Raw genomic sequence first — 13,799 nt, forward strand, 5'->3', positions numbered from 1 at the left:
GCCTCTCCACAGGCTACGTGCCCGAAGAGTGGCACACAGCAACGGTTATTCCACTCCACAAAGGTGGAGCCACAGCAGACCCCGGGAACTATCGCCCTATAAGCCTGACTAGCTTGGTCTGCAAGGCTATGGAGTGCATCATCATGGATCTCATTAACAGAGACATTGGGAAGCTCCAAACACTGGACCCTACCCAGTTCAGATTTGTTAAGGCAGGTCATGCCTTCTAAACCTGGTGGACTTCTTTGAGACAGTTACCAAGGCTGTAGACGAGGGAAAGGTGGTCCACACAGCCTACCTAGACCTCGCAAAGGTCTTTGATACCATTCCCCATTCTGGTATTATAGATGAGCTCAACAGCTTGAACATAAACACCGACTTCACGAGATGGGTTGCCAACTGGCTCATGGACAGAACCCACACGGTAAGAGTTGCAGGAGCTAGGTCTGACTCTAAACCGATTGCAAGTGGCATTCCCCAGGGCTCAGTCCTAGGACCCCTCCTGTTCAGCATATACTTCTCAGAGGTACAGGCAAGCACAGGAGGTCTATGGCTGACCAAGTTCGCAGACAATTGCAAACTAGGGGCTATAATTAACTCTCCAGCTGAGACAGACCTCCTCCAAAAGGGTCTCACTGAGACAGATACCTGGTGCCAAAACCATAGCCTCAAGCTAAATGCCTAAAAGTGCATAGTCATCCCCTTTGGAAAAAAACAAATTACCCACAAACTACCACATAGGTGCTAGCCCCCTAAATATGGAAGACGTAATAAAGGATCTGGGGACCCAAGTAGATAGTAATCGCTCCTTTGATAATCACATTGCCAAAGTGGTTAGAAAATCCTTCTATGTGGCCCACCTAATCACAAAAGGGTTTGCATCCAGTTCAAAAGAGGTCATTGTGCCCCTCTACGCATCACTCATCAGACCCATCATAGAGTACAACGCCCCATTCGGGATGTACCTTACAAGACACCTGCAAAAGCTGGAAAGACCACAGACGTACCTCACCAAGAGGATCACTGGCCTCAAACAGATGCCCTTTGCAGCTCGACTGAAGAAACTCCAGCTGTACTCGGTTGCATAACGCCTACTCGGGGGTGATCTGTGCCTGACATACAAGGCCATGTCCAACCCACAATTGACAGACATGCTCCACCTAAAGAAAACTGTATACCCTCGAGCCACACGCTCTAGGGATCTAAACCTCACCGCAACAGTAAATAGGACGTGCTGGAGGGATAGATTCCTGTCCCAGAGACTTCCCATGCTCTGGAACAAGATTCCAATCTACATTAGGCAGAGCTCCTCGCTAACACTCCTCAGGAGAAACCTTGACGAGTGAATGGGAAATAGAAAGTTTACCCCGGGGATCACTTCAATGGCTCTGCTGGACAGAGGCACAGGGAACTAATCTAAGGGGGCGGTGAAAGCCAACACAATTCCGGCTAGGCTTATAAATGCCTTTGGGCAGATAGCCTAGTACCTACCTATGAACATATGAATTGTTTTTGAGAAGAGGTGGCAAATGTTGGAAATTGTAGACAGTGTCCAAAGAAATTAATTACTAGACTAGCCAGAGTTTTACAGGCTTGAAAATTTTTTTTTGCTTGTTTGTTTTCATTTTTTAAACAATAATTATACATTTATATAAATGAAAACAAACAATATTGGCATAATTTTAGTTTCAAACATTATAGATCATTTATAATCTATCCAGTCGTCATCAGTCAAACATTACATAGCTCATTCAAATCCTGCCTTCTTTTAAACCTTATTCATCCTCTGCATGTATTGTTCCCACTTTTTCCCAATTTGTTTCTATGCAATTATCTTACTCTTTTGTAAAGATCCCAATTCCAGTTGATTTATCTGTTACTCTGTTCACTACTTCTAGTACAGTTGGTTTAGACTTTTATTTCCATTTTCTAGTAATTGCTTTTTTTGGCCATCGTAATTAGACTCAGCAAGGCATTGCTATGTGTAGGCAATTCCAGTTCTGTATAACAGCTCAAAAAATCATTTCCATAGTAACACCAATTCGCTCACTCAGTATCTTTGATCCAGTAGTCTGCAGGGAATCTAAAATCTGCCAACTTATAGGCTGGAAAATCTTTATACCTGTTTTGTACAAGTGTTAAGAAAGACATAAATCTCAGCATTTGTGTGTAAAGAAAGGGAACTAAACACACGCATACATACATGGCACGCAAGGGCGCCCGCAGGCAGGTGCAAGGGGGTGCACTTGCACCCCCCTGGAATCCGCTGACTAGTTAATCATTTTAATTTAAAAAAATATATATATATTTTTAGGGCGTTGTTCTTTAAGAAGAAAGAAGTGTAGTCACGGGCGTGCTGACATCATCGCGCACAGTGCATATATTTTCAAGTTTGCGTGCGGGAACCGAAATGGACGGTTTAGAGGACTACTTGCGAGCGGTTCGGTTTAGAGTACTGCTTGCGAGCGGGAACTGAAACGGACGGACGGAAGATGGGATTTCAGAGTGAGTAATGTGTGGAAGATGGGATTTCAGAGTGAGAGGTGTGCGTGTGGGATTTCAGAGTGAGAGGTGTGCGTGTGGGATTTCAGTGAGAGGTGTGCGTGTGGGATTTCAGAGTGAGAGGTGTGTGTGTGTGTGTGTGTGACCTTGTCCTCTACAGGCCATAATACTGCAATATGTTTCCCCATGCCCCCACCAAGGTCATAGACCACTCATGCATGTATAGCAGGTACTCATGTGAGTTCCCAAAGTTGACTGAGCCTCTCAGCCTAGCACGTGAGAATTGTGTGATGAAATAAAAATGCAGCTCATGAGCATTCATTCAGATTATGCACATTACCATAAGGGCAACACTAACAGCATCAAAAATGAAAGACAAAAGCAGTCCGGGCCAGTGCTAGTGTCACTGGATTACAAAATGTTGCTGAGTATCAAACTGTTAAGCTGACAACCACAAGGCTTTAATTAATTACTACAAGGAAGACACACTTAAAGAAAGGTAAGTGAATGGGAAATGGTATTTTTGTCAGTTTTGCTGCCCTACTAATGCTTTACTTGTTTGTTGTTTGAGGACATACATGCAGTTTCATACTGTAGGGGGTAAGCTAATAGGTGTAAATGTCAACAATATTGCTGTGGGGGGCTATGTGCAGGGTAGAGTATACTGCTATAGCAGGGATAGGGGTGGGGATGTAATGTGGCAAGTTCAAAAAACACATTTCTGAGGTTTATTTGTACATTCTGTTGGTGACAGTGCAAGATGTAAATGAAGGACTGTGTGTATCTCACTGTATGTTTATATCCAAGTGACAGGAGGTGGTCTGTTTGCTGATAATTAACCTCACAGCTGTTTCAGTAATGTTATGATGAACTGTATGGGAGGATTACCTCTGCCAAGTATACTGCATACTGTCTGAGTCTTAGTATATTCCAGAAGTATTCTAGAAGCAGCAATTTGTCCCTCTGAAAAAACTTTTACGAAGCACTATAAGCTTAATTCCTTCTCTAGGTCAAGATCAGGCTTTCCTAGGACCATTCTACAGAGGCTTCAGAACATTTTTCCTTCCATATCCCAAATGTATTAAGCTAAGGTAAGCTACCCATATAGCCAAGGCTACTTCAGCAGGGATCAATATGTTGAACGTTGTGTCTTTCAGCTTTTCCCAGTTAGGGGTCGCCACAGCGGAACTCCGGTCCACTAATGATTGGCAGTAGATTTTTGTGTGCCCACTTGCCGGGCCAGACGCACAACCTTCCACGAAGGTACGCCCATTCACGCATGTCGCCACACAGAAGACGCTCTAACTGAGAATCGAACGGGCAACTTCTAACTGTGAGGCGACAACGCTACTGCAGCACCACCACTGCAGTACATGACAAGGAAAACGTATATCATGTATTTAAACTTGTTGGAAACACTCACCACTCAACCTAATACCATATTTATGGGTGACTTTAATTACCTCACTATTAACTGGGAATCGTATACAACACTCAACATGGCCAGTACAATCGACACCATGTAGCTTTTGGGTTATTTCAGCATTAGTCTTCAACTCAGACTTAATGTGAAAATACCGATATACAGGAGTAAGTGTGGGGTCTGTCCATTCCATTTACTAACACAGCAGCAACTGTCAGGTCAGAAAGAACCACATGGAACCATCATATGGGTTAGCCATGTGAGTAACTGAACTCCAAAGTGGTACATTGATTTATATATTACATTGGCCACGTGGATTATTTGTGCTTAGACTGGATTATAAAAATATATTTGGTGCAGTTTTACTATTATTTTAGTTAAAGACTTGACTGCTAAAAGGGATCTACATGCAGAAGGTGTAATAAATGTCGATTTTTCATACAGGTTCAGTGCTCTTTTTATTTTTCATTTTATCATTGTTTAACTTCATTCCAGTTTATTATTTTGGCCCTTTTGGTATTCTGCTGGTATTCCTTTTATAACAGTTCTACCTTAAAACTGTAGTACCAACATACCATGTATCCTGCTTAAGGGCATGCAGTGTCACACAAGTAGCCCTGACCTACTCTGTATCATGTCCCATGCATACAGACCACTGTGCAGTGCTGGTGTATAAATCATGTTGCATTCATATAACCCAATATGCAATGTTTGTGTCAATAACAAACCACAGATTTTTTTTAATATAGAATAAAAAGATCCTGGGATTCAGAAAACATGTTTACTCTGACACAAAGGCTACCAGAGAGATGGAGAGAGGCATGACATGACCAAAGATAATTGTCAATGAACTAGGAAGAAAGTCATAGCTCAAGAAGTAACTAATTAAGAAACTCACTCAGAAAAGACAGGTCCAGCAGTGAGAGATACCTTCCGACTGTTGCAGTTAGAGCTCTTGTGCACACCATTAGTGAGCAAGTAGTATGTGTGCAAGTCTGTGCATGCACATGTACTACTTCTCAATATTACGAGAATGTCTGGAAGCCACAGTAAGTGGCTCCCAGTAACTTTGTAGACATAGGTTTATTGAGTAAAATGGTGAGGAAGTGAATGCATCAGAAAGTCAGAAAAGGAGAAAAAGCAGGCATAGGGACATACTATGTAAGTCATTCAAGGGAACTCTCCAAATGTCAGTAATGGCATTCAAGCCACAGGTCCACTAATTTACCCACCAACTCCTACCTGGTGACAAATTGTGCCCCTATGTAGTGTCACCAGATGGGAGGGAATAACAATCCTCCTGTAGTGAACAACCTCCAGAGGCCACTGGGGATGACCCTAGATTGCACACATCTACCTCTGGACCTCTATCATCTGATGGGAAAGCAGGCCTAGAGGCATACAGTGTGCAGGTGGGAGAAGGATGGGGCTGATGGCATTGTGGGAATCACAGCATAGCCAAAGCAGATGCTTCAGAAAATGCTAAAATAAACTGACAGAAATGAAACAAGCATCAAATAAATATAAAGAAAAGCTGGGAGGGGGACAAAAGGCATTATTATTTGGAATATTTCTGAAGACTAGTCATCCAGGTACCTACTAGTGAAGTAAACAGTTGCTAGGTATGCCACTATGCCATTTATCATACTAGGAATATAAAGTAAAATGTCCCTATTTCATGATATGCATGCAAGTGTGCAGTATATGTGTACCCATGGGGTGGTGTGGAGAATACAGAGGCAAGATGGTCATATTTGATGTAATATCTCATAGGAAGATGTGCTTGTAGCCATGCTGACATGCTGTATGAGACAAGGTGAAATACATGCCATGAGGACTTAGTGATACCAGTTATGTAGTCCATTCATGCCTGTGATAGTATGTGCTGTGCCAAAGACAGAGAATTAATTGCTTCCAGTACAGAAAACTATCAGTGGGATGAAACAGCTAAGTTTGAAATGACGTCCAGGTCAATACCCTAGTAACCTCCTATGATTCTGTGATAAGCTGGCGTTTGCCAAATAACATAATAGAGTTTGCTATGCACAAAGAGGCAAACCAGGGATAGAGAACAAATGTGAGTGGTATGGCAAGTGAAGGTGGCACTGACAAAGCCATACAGCAGGGTGATGCATGGGAAACATGCTGACAGAAGTCTGGATGCTGTGATTACTGGTACAGTATCTGTGAGTGTAGTACTTGGGGTGTGTGTGTGTATTAAGGGGGCTAACTGGCCCAGTCCATAGGCATGCATAGAGTGGTCTTCTTGTCAACATCCTTCCATGGTGTTCCTGTTTGAATGTTGTGTCAATATACATTTTAGTCATACCCTCCTATGGACTGTTTACTTGGAGAAAGTGTCTGTAGTAGTAGCATAATGTTGAGGCTGGGGAGACCACGGTAACATTGAGTCATTTTCATTGTATGCTGTGGATCCACAGGATTCTGACACAAACACATCTGTCTTGTCTGCATCGGGGATAAATGTAGAGCAGGTTTATTATATGGACTTTGTAGCACTTTGGGTCATCTCTTTCTAACATCTGTAGTAGGGCATTTCATATTTCATATTTGCTTTGTGTTATCACCATTTATTGTGGGGTTGATCGCAGGTGACCACATTCACATCTTGTGGGATATTTTATTGTAGGTCCATCCCTACATGTGGTCTACACACACACACACACACACACACACACACACACATATCTTCTGTGACTGTCAGCAATAGGAATAGCCTATTGTGTTGTATATTTGTATATAGTATATTTTGTATATTTACTAATGCAGTGGCTAACTCATACATATTTTCTTTGGTTCTCTTCAGTAATTCCAGGATGTTACTGCAGTCAAAATCTGTGGCAGTGGCTCTCTCCACAAGAAATATATACATTTCTGACTCAATCTGTGATACTGTTTGCCCTCAGTTGCATCCATCATTGCCCTCATTTTAATAAGGTTGCTCATTTCCATTTAATTATGCCACCATCCGAATGTTATGTAGGCTGCCTTATCTCTCAGCCTTCTGTGATCATGCTGGGTGTGTCTTTCTATCACTCCAACCTGATGAGTGGCTGCAGTTTGCCAAAATCAGCTAAAACAAAGTGAATCATAGGTTCATAGCTGTGGACTAAGCTAAGGACCACAAGGGCATTTTTAAGCCTAGCCATGCATCCCAAATCTCTGACAAGTTTTCATACCCTAGATAAGTGTAAGCAGCAACTTGGGAGATGAAAATTTACAAGCAGGACCCTGGGAAATGAACCATTTAAATGCTGCCTATGTCCATTAGAGACACAGACACTAAACCAGGGATTGATTTCCTGTTCCCCGTCCAGTTGTCCAAGTTATATCTGAATTGGGTTAAGAAGGTACTCTGCTTCACATGAATGTGGAACCTGTTCCAGAGAAGGAGTGGTCTCTGGGATACACACCTGTCTCTCCAGCAGGTCCTATTTATATCACAGGTAAGGTTTAAGTCTTTAGAACAGGTAATTTTGGTGCTGTTTGTTTTGCGGATATGCAGGAGGTCCATCAGGGTGGGGTCTGACAGTGTCTTGTATGCCACTCATAGATGTCCTCTCAACACCTTGTAGGCGACAGAATACAGGGATAGGTCCATGAGGCTTTCTGCATAGGACATGTTACTTATGCCCTGCATTCTTTTAGTGAGGAACCTCTATAGACATTCCAAGTGTTGTATGCGCCTGTTCTCAATGATGGGTTTGATGAATGCTGAATACAATGGAATAATGACCTCCTTGGACCTAGATGCCATACCTTTGTTTATAAGTTGCACAACAAAGAATGATTTCTTCATTACTATAGACACATGATGGTCAAAGGCTAGATTACTGCCTACATGTGTCCTTAGGTCCCTGACTACTGGGTCAATTCTTAGGGGTGTCTTGTCAATATATTTGTTGGGGTAGATGACATCCCAAAGGATACTATTATGCATTTCTTAGTATTTAGTTTTAGCCCATGGCTGTGACACCAGTTATTTGCCTGTGTCAGCCCGTCCCGGAGAACATTTGTGTTGGTGGGGGAGTCTGACTGCTCCTAATTTGCAATCATATGCAAATGTAGTCGCCCAGATGTCAGTAACATTGGAGAACCAAAAAGGAGCAGTCCCAGTACCTATCCCTGTGGGACTGCGCTTGTGACTGGCCTCTTTGTAGAGGTGGATTCCCCATTTATAACTTCCTGGGTCCTTTCTGTGAGTCAGCTGGCTATCCACCAAGTGACATAAGGCTTTATACCTAACCTTTTGAGTTTGTCAACCATGCCTGAGTTTGGTATTGTGCCAAATACCTTGGCCAGGTCAAGGTAGGCAGTGTGAACCATTCTGCCCTTATCCGCTGTTTGGTAACCTTCTCAAAGAAGTCCACCAGGTTGAGTAGGCATGACCTGCCCTTGACAAAGCCAAACAGGGATGGGTTCAGTGTCTGGAAGTTTTCTATGTCATTATTGATCATTTCCATGATAATTCTTTCCATGGCTTTGCATATGAGACTAATGAGTCTGTAGTTTCCACTGTCTGTAGATGGCCGACCTTTGTGCAGAGGGATGACTGTTGCTGTTCTTCTTTCATGAAGCCTGTTTGGAGGCTATAGTTTAATACCAATTCCAGATGGCCCAATAGGTCATGTTTCATGCTATTTAGAATATATCCTGGGACATTGTTTGGGCCCACTGATGCAGTGTTCTTGGCCTTAGAGAGAGCATTAAGGATCTGTTGACTAGTGATAGTAGAGGATAATTATATTTGATGGTATTTCCTGTTGGAAGGATAAGAGGGAGAGAGGGGTAAAGTTGTAGCTGAATGTCTCTGGTTTGCTATATCTTCTGGCTCAGTATAGGTGGCTCTATTACCAATGAGCTCCACACACAACTGTGCATTGCCTTTGAGGTTGGTTTGCTATATCTTCTGGCTCAGTATAGGTGGCTCCATTACCAATGAGCTCCACACACAACTGTGCATTGCCTTTGAGGTTGCAGACATAAGTAAATAATGCCTTGTGGTTGTTCTTGGCCTGGGAGGCCAACTTTACCTCAAATTTGGCTTTGATGGACTTTATTTGTTCTCTTGGTTGTTTTTTTAATTTGCTGAGAATTCGTTTATCCTCCTGGGTGCTGCACTTCTCACATTTTGCCATGATTTTCTTCCTTCTGTTAAACAGCCTATTGATAATGGGATTCCACCAGGGTGGCTTGTTTTTTGAGTTAGTTATGTTGTTCTTACTGATGGACACAGTTGCCTCTATACAACTATTAACATGCATGTATAGGGTTTCTGTGAACAGTTCTGTGTTGGCAGCAGTGTTCTCATCTTTATAGGGACTTGAATTTTGCCAGATTATCACTTAATAGTGGGATGTTAGCCTTTAAATAGTTCCTGAACACTCCAGGGTTAGCTGGGGTTTCACGATTTATTTTTACTTCAAAGGAGACAATTTTGTGGTCTGACCATACCAGAGAAGACATTACACTATGGGATGTGCCGCACTCCGCATCAGTGAGGACCAGATCTAGTGTGTTTGCACACCTGGCTGGTGTATTGGCAATCTAGTTCAGGGAGTTTCTGTTTACAAAATCCAGGAATCTCTGTGCCTGCCTGCTTTCTGGGGATTTCAGAGTGAGAGGTGTGTGTGTGTGGGATTTCAGAGTGAGAAGTGTGCGTGTGTAATGTTGCAGGTTTTTCCCTCATACTTGTTCTCTTCCTCATAAAATCTGTGGTTTCTGTATTTGCCTGACAGCTACATGTTCTCTGGTTTGATTCTTTGCTGGGGTGCCTTACCTTCTGTGTGGAATCTGTATGCCCTCCCTGTTTTTGTTTCCTGCCATCTTACAAAAACATGTCTGTCTGGAGTTTCTCCCTGGGCCTCTGCTAAAAATTAGCTTTTGTTCCAGGTCAGACTTTTCTGGTTAACAAATGTTAAAAAAAATGACACTCATTTGAATATCACACTTCATATTCTTCAGAAAGTGCATGGTAACACAAGCTTTTATTCTAGCAATTTTCTAAGTGTATAAGATGGATATTTTAAATGCATCCCTATCTTTGGGACTGTATTCCCCCATTATTGGCTTCATCCAGGTTTTGTGCTAAGGTTGAGAGCTATGGTAAGAACTGAATTCACTGAATAAGGTTGGGGGCTATATTCCCCCATTACTGGCTTTGTCCGGGTGTTTTTTGCTAAGAGGTTGAGAGCTGTGGTGAGAACTGAATTCACTGAATGTTTGGGGGCTGTATTCACCCATTATTGGCTTTGTTCAGGTGTTTTATGCCCATTATTGGCTTTGTTCAGGTGTTTTGTGCTAAGAGGTTGACAGCTGTGCTGTAGTGAGAACTGAATTCACTAAGTGGTAGCCATTTAAGTTTCAGTCTTCCTCTTTCACAAAACAGCTGATTTGGCATAGTGGTATGTTGCTCTGACTGTTTTACACAGGGTCCCCTGGGTTCAAGACGTGGCAGTGAAATGTATGGTGGTAACGCAGCATTTTATTCTAGCAACTTTCCAACATTATACAAGCAATGTTTAAAATGTGTCCCTGGGTTTTGGCCTTTTGTCCCCCCCCCCCCCAATAAATTTTGTCTTTTTCCAGATTTCTTGTGCTGCAAAGTTCAGAGATACAGCTGAGTGTCGAGTAGATTTTACAAGGAGCTGACAGCTGCAGGGGAGCAAATGTTTAGTGCTGCTTATGCTTAGTCTGCTTGTATTGTTAATAGCACAACAGGTAGTGTACTTGCTTTTGATGCTGAAGGCTGTGGGTTCTACTCCCACAGTAGGTAGATGCATTGCTGATATTGTACTGTCTTGTAAAGGGGGTGGATGCTGCAGTCCTTTTTGGCAAAGATACCTAGTAACTATGAACCTGTTATCAGTTTGCTATCCATTCCCTATTGCGGTATTACTAGCTTATCGTGTTTTTAATGCATGCAACAAAGGCAATTTATTCTTCAAGGGCAACAGGCACTTTATTTGTAGATGAAACAATGACGTATAAAGTTGTTTGCTAGCAGCAACCTCTTTATTAGTTACAGATTTCTTTAATGTGGATTTTACTACTTCAGAGATTGTGCATATTTACTGATACTGGTGGACTATAGAAGGTTGAGTAGACTTTTTATGATGGAAATGTTCTGAATTGGGCAGTTTTGTCATTGGTGTATGCATTTTGTTTCATTGTTTACTGGAAAAATGTTTAAAACAATGCACTTAAAATGCCCTCTAACTACTGTACTATATTGTACAAGGAATATAATGTAATACAGTCAGGAAGGTGTATCAAAGAGCATGTGTATGTTTCATGTTCAAGGGGCCTACGATTTTGAAGACAGCCCAGAGTTAATATTTATCTGCCACTGGCAAAATGTATTTTCTTTGAATGTGGGTTTCAATGCTGTTTTAATGCATGTGAGTTTCAAGGGCAGAGACGTTTTAATGTTAAGTCTATTTTCATTGTGAGACTGCATTGCTTTGTTTAACAGATATCTATTAGGGTTTGTGCTGTAAAATGCAAAATAAAACTTTCAAATGAAATCTAAATCATCGCAGAAATAAAGCAGTATGCACATTACAGTGTTAATGGTAAATGGGGCAAAATAACCAAGGAATGAGACATTGGAATGGCTGCAGGGGGGAGGCTCCATTCGACCATGATTTTGTGTGTGTCTGTGTGTGTGTGTGTGTGTGTGGGGGGGGGGGGGGGGGGTAGCAGACTCAGACAGCCCCGGTTGAACTATACCTCTCAGTTGTCCATATTTTGCAGAATGAATAGATATTTACTTCTTATTTTTGGTTTGTTCCTCATACAATGAAGTCACTAAATGACAGACATTGAGTTTCAGATGTCATAGCCTTCAGAAGAATGCATGCTAATGCAAGACCTGTTCTATCAACTGTCTTAAGTTTATACAAGAGCAGTTTTAGTAGCGTTTGTATGTTCCCCCAATATATTTGGCCTTGTCCAGATTTCCTGCATTAAGAGGTTGAGAGGTATGTGCAAATCGCTTTGTAGAATTAGGAATATCCAAACCTCTCCATTGTCCCCAATTTTGGCTCAATGTTGCTCTCCCCTAATAATCCTTCCTCAAAATGGCAATTTTGGAAGAAAATGTGATTGACGTCTCCTACAATAATGGTGTTGGCTTAATGCATAGGGACACCATATTAGTTAGTTAGGAGATATGGACTGATGGGGTACATATAGTTAGGTATGACACAGTAAGGAGTTTTGTTAATGCTAAGTTGGATGCAGAGGAATTCCACGTCATTATCTCACCTAGCAAGTCTGGAGATGATGAAATGTTGTTTAAGAATATGTAGACACCATCACCTTTTCATCTCAGGTGATAGGCCTGAACTTGTGGCAGGTATTGAAATCCTGCATTAAAGGAGTGCTGTCATCGGTCTTGAACTAGGTCTCTGTGATGCATATATAGATGTTTTCCAGGGGAAGCAGTGCTTGTAAGAAGTGGACTGTTTAGCTTAGGCTCTGAAAAGGAAATTGGTTATTTTCTAATGCATGTAGCTATAAAATTCAGTATAAAAACTGTAAAAGTTTCTGAATGCACACACACTATTAAAGCAAGCATCATAGTAGGGAGTACTGCAGTACAGAGATATTCAACTATATACAGAGCCATGAGTTCCTTTATACCTTTCTGCCAAAAACACACACACACACACACACCATGGTCATACAGTTTACAGTTGTTGTAACTTCCTTTATACCTTTCTGTCAAAAACAAACACACACCATGGTCACAGAGTTTACAGTTGTTGTAACTTTGAAAAAATTTATTTATGTATTTCTTGCACTAAGAAGTTGAGGTGTGTGTCTGTGTGTGTCTGTGTGTGTCTGTGTGTGTCTGTGTGTGTCTGTGTGTGTCTGTGTGTGTCTGTGTGTGTCTGTGTGTGTCTGTGTGTGTCTGTGTGTGTCTGTGTGTGTCTGTGTGTTTGAGAGAGAGAAATGTCCTAGCAGGTGGAATTTATTTTCAAGTGCATTTTCAAGGAATTGTGAGCTTCAAGGGAAGCAAAGGTTACTGCTGCTCATGCTAAGTCTGCTTAAAATGCGCAACTGTTTTGTTTAGCAAATGGTATCATTATTGTGGTATAGAATTTTAAAGCAGTGTTAGCACAGCAGGTAGCATACTTGCATCTTGATGCAAAGGGCTGTAGGTTCTATTCATACAGCATGTACATTTGTATTTTAAGGGGGGTATGGTACTGCAGTTCTTAGTATGTCCTCCTTTGGATGAGACACCTAATAAGTATGAACCTGTTTTTCAGCCTGCCACCCATTCCGTATTGCAATATGCCAACTTACCATTTATTTTAATGTAGCACAGGCAATTTATTCTTCAAGGGCAACAGACACTGAATTTGTAAATGAAACACTGAAATAAAGTTTTTTTCTAGCAACAACCTCTTCATTGGTTTCAGATCTCTTTAATGTGGAATTATTCAGATGACTTATACTTCTGTAGAGATTCTGCATATTGATGGATATTGGTGGATTGTATGACAGAAGTTTGAGTGGCCCTTTATGGTTGAAATGTTCTGAATTGGGCAGGTTGTCATTATTGGTTCATATTTGTTTCATTGCTTAAAGGAAAAATGCTCAGAACTATAAATTTAAAACACACTATCTAACAAGTAGTGCTGTATTATACAAGGGATATAATTCAATTATTATGTGGTATAATTTAACAGTCAGGAAGGTGAATCAAAGAACTTTTGCATGGCTCTAAAAATGTGTGCAAGGAGCCTATCAAAGGTAGAGAAATTTTAATGCTAAGTCTGTTTTCATTGTAAGACTATTGCTGTGTTTAGGTTTAGTAAATGTCTATCAGTGTTTGTGCTAT

At 41.4% G+C, this 13,799-nt stretch overlaps 1 protein-coding gene across 4 annotated transcripts in view; it reads left to right on the forward strand.

The window, feature by feature from the left end:
- ZSWIM8 (zinc finger SWIM-type containing 8) overlaps positions 1-13,799 on the forward strand; it is a 2,719,879-nt gene that overhangs the window by 632,488 nt on the left and 2,073,592 nt on the right. The gene's annotated exons all lie outside the window — the stretch shown is intronic.

Source organism: Protopterus annectens, chromosome 14.part0 (genome assembly GCF_019279795.1).
Source record: "Protopterus annectens isolate FY-2018-M chromosome 14.part0, PAN1.0, whole genome shotgun sequence".
In the NCBI taxonomy this organism is placed as follows: Eukaryota; Metazoa; Chordata; order Ceratodontiformes; family Protopteridae; genus Protopterus; species Protopterus annectens.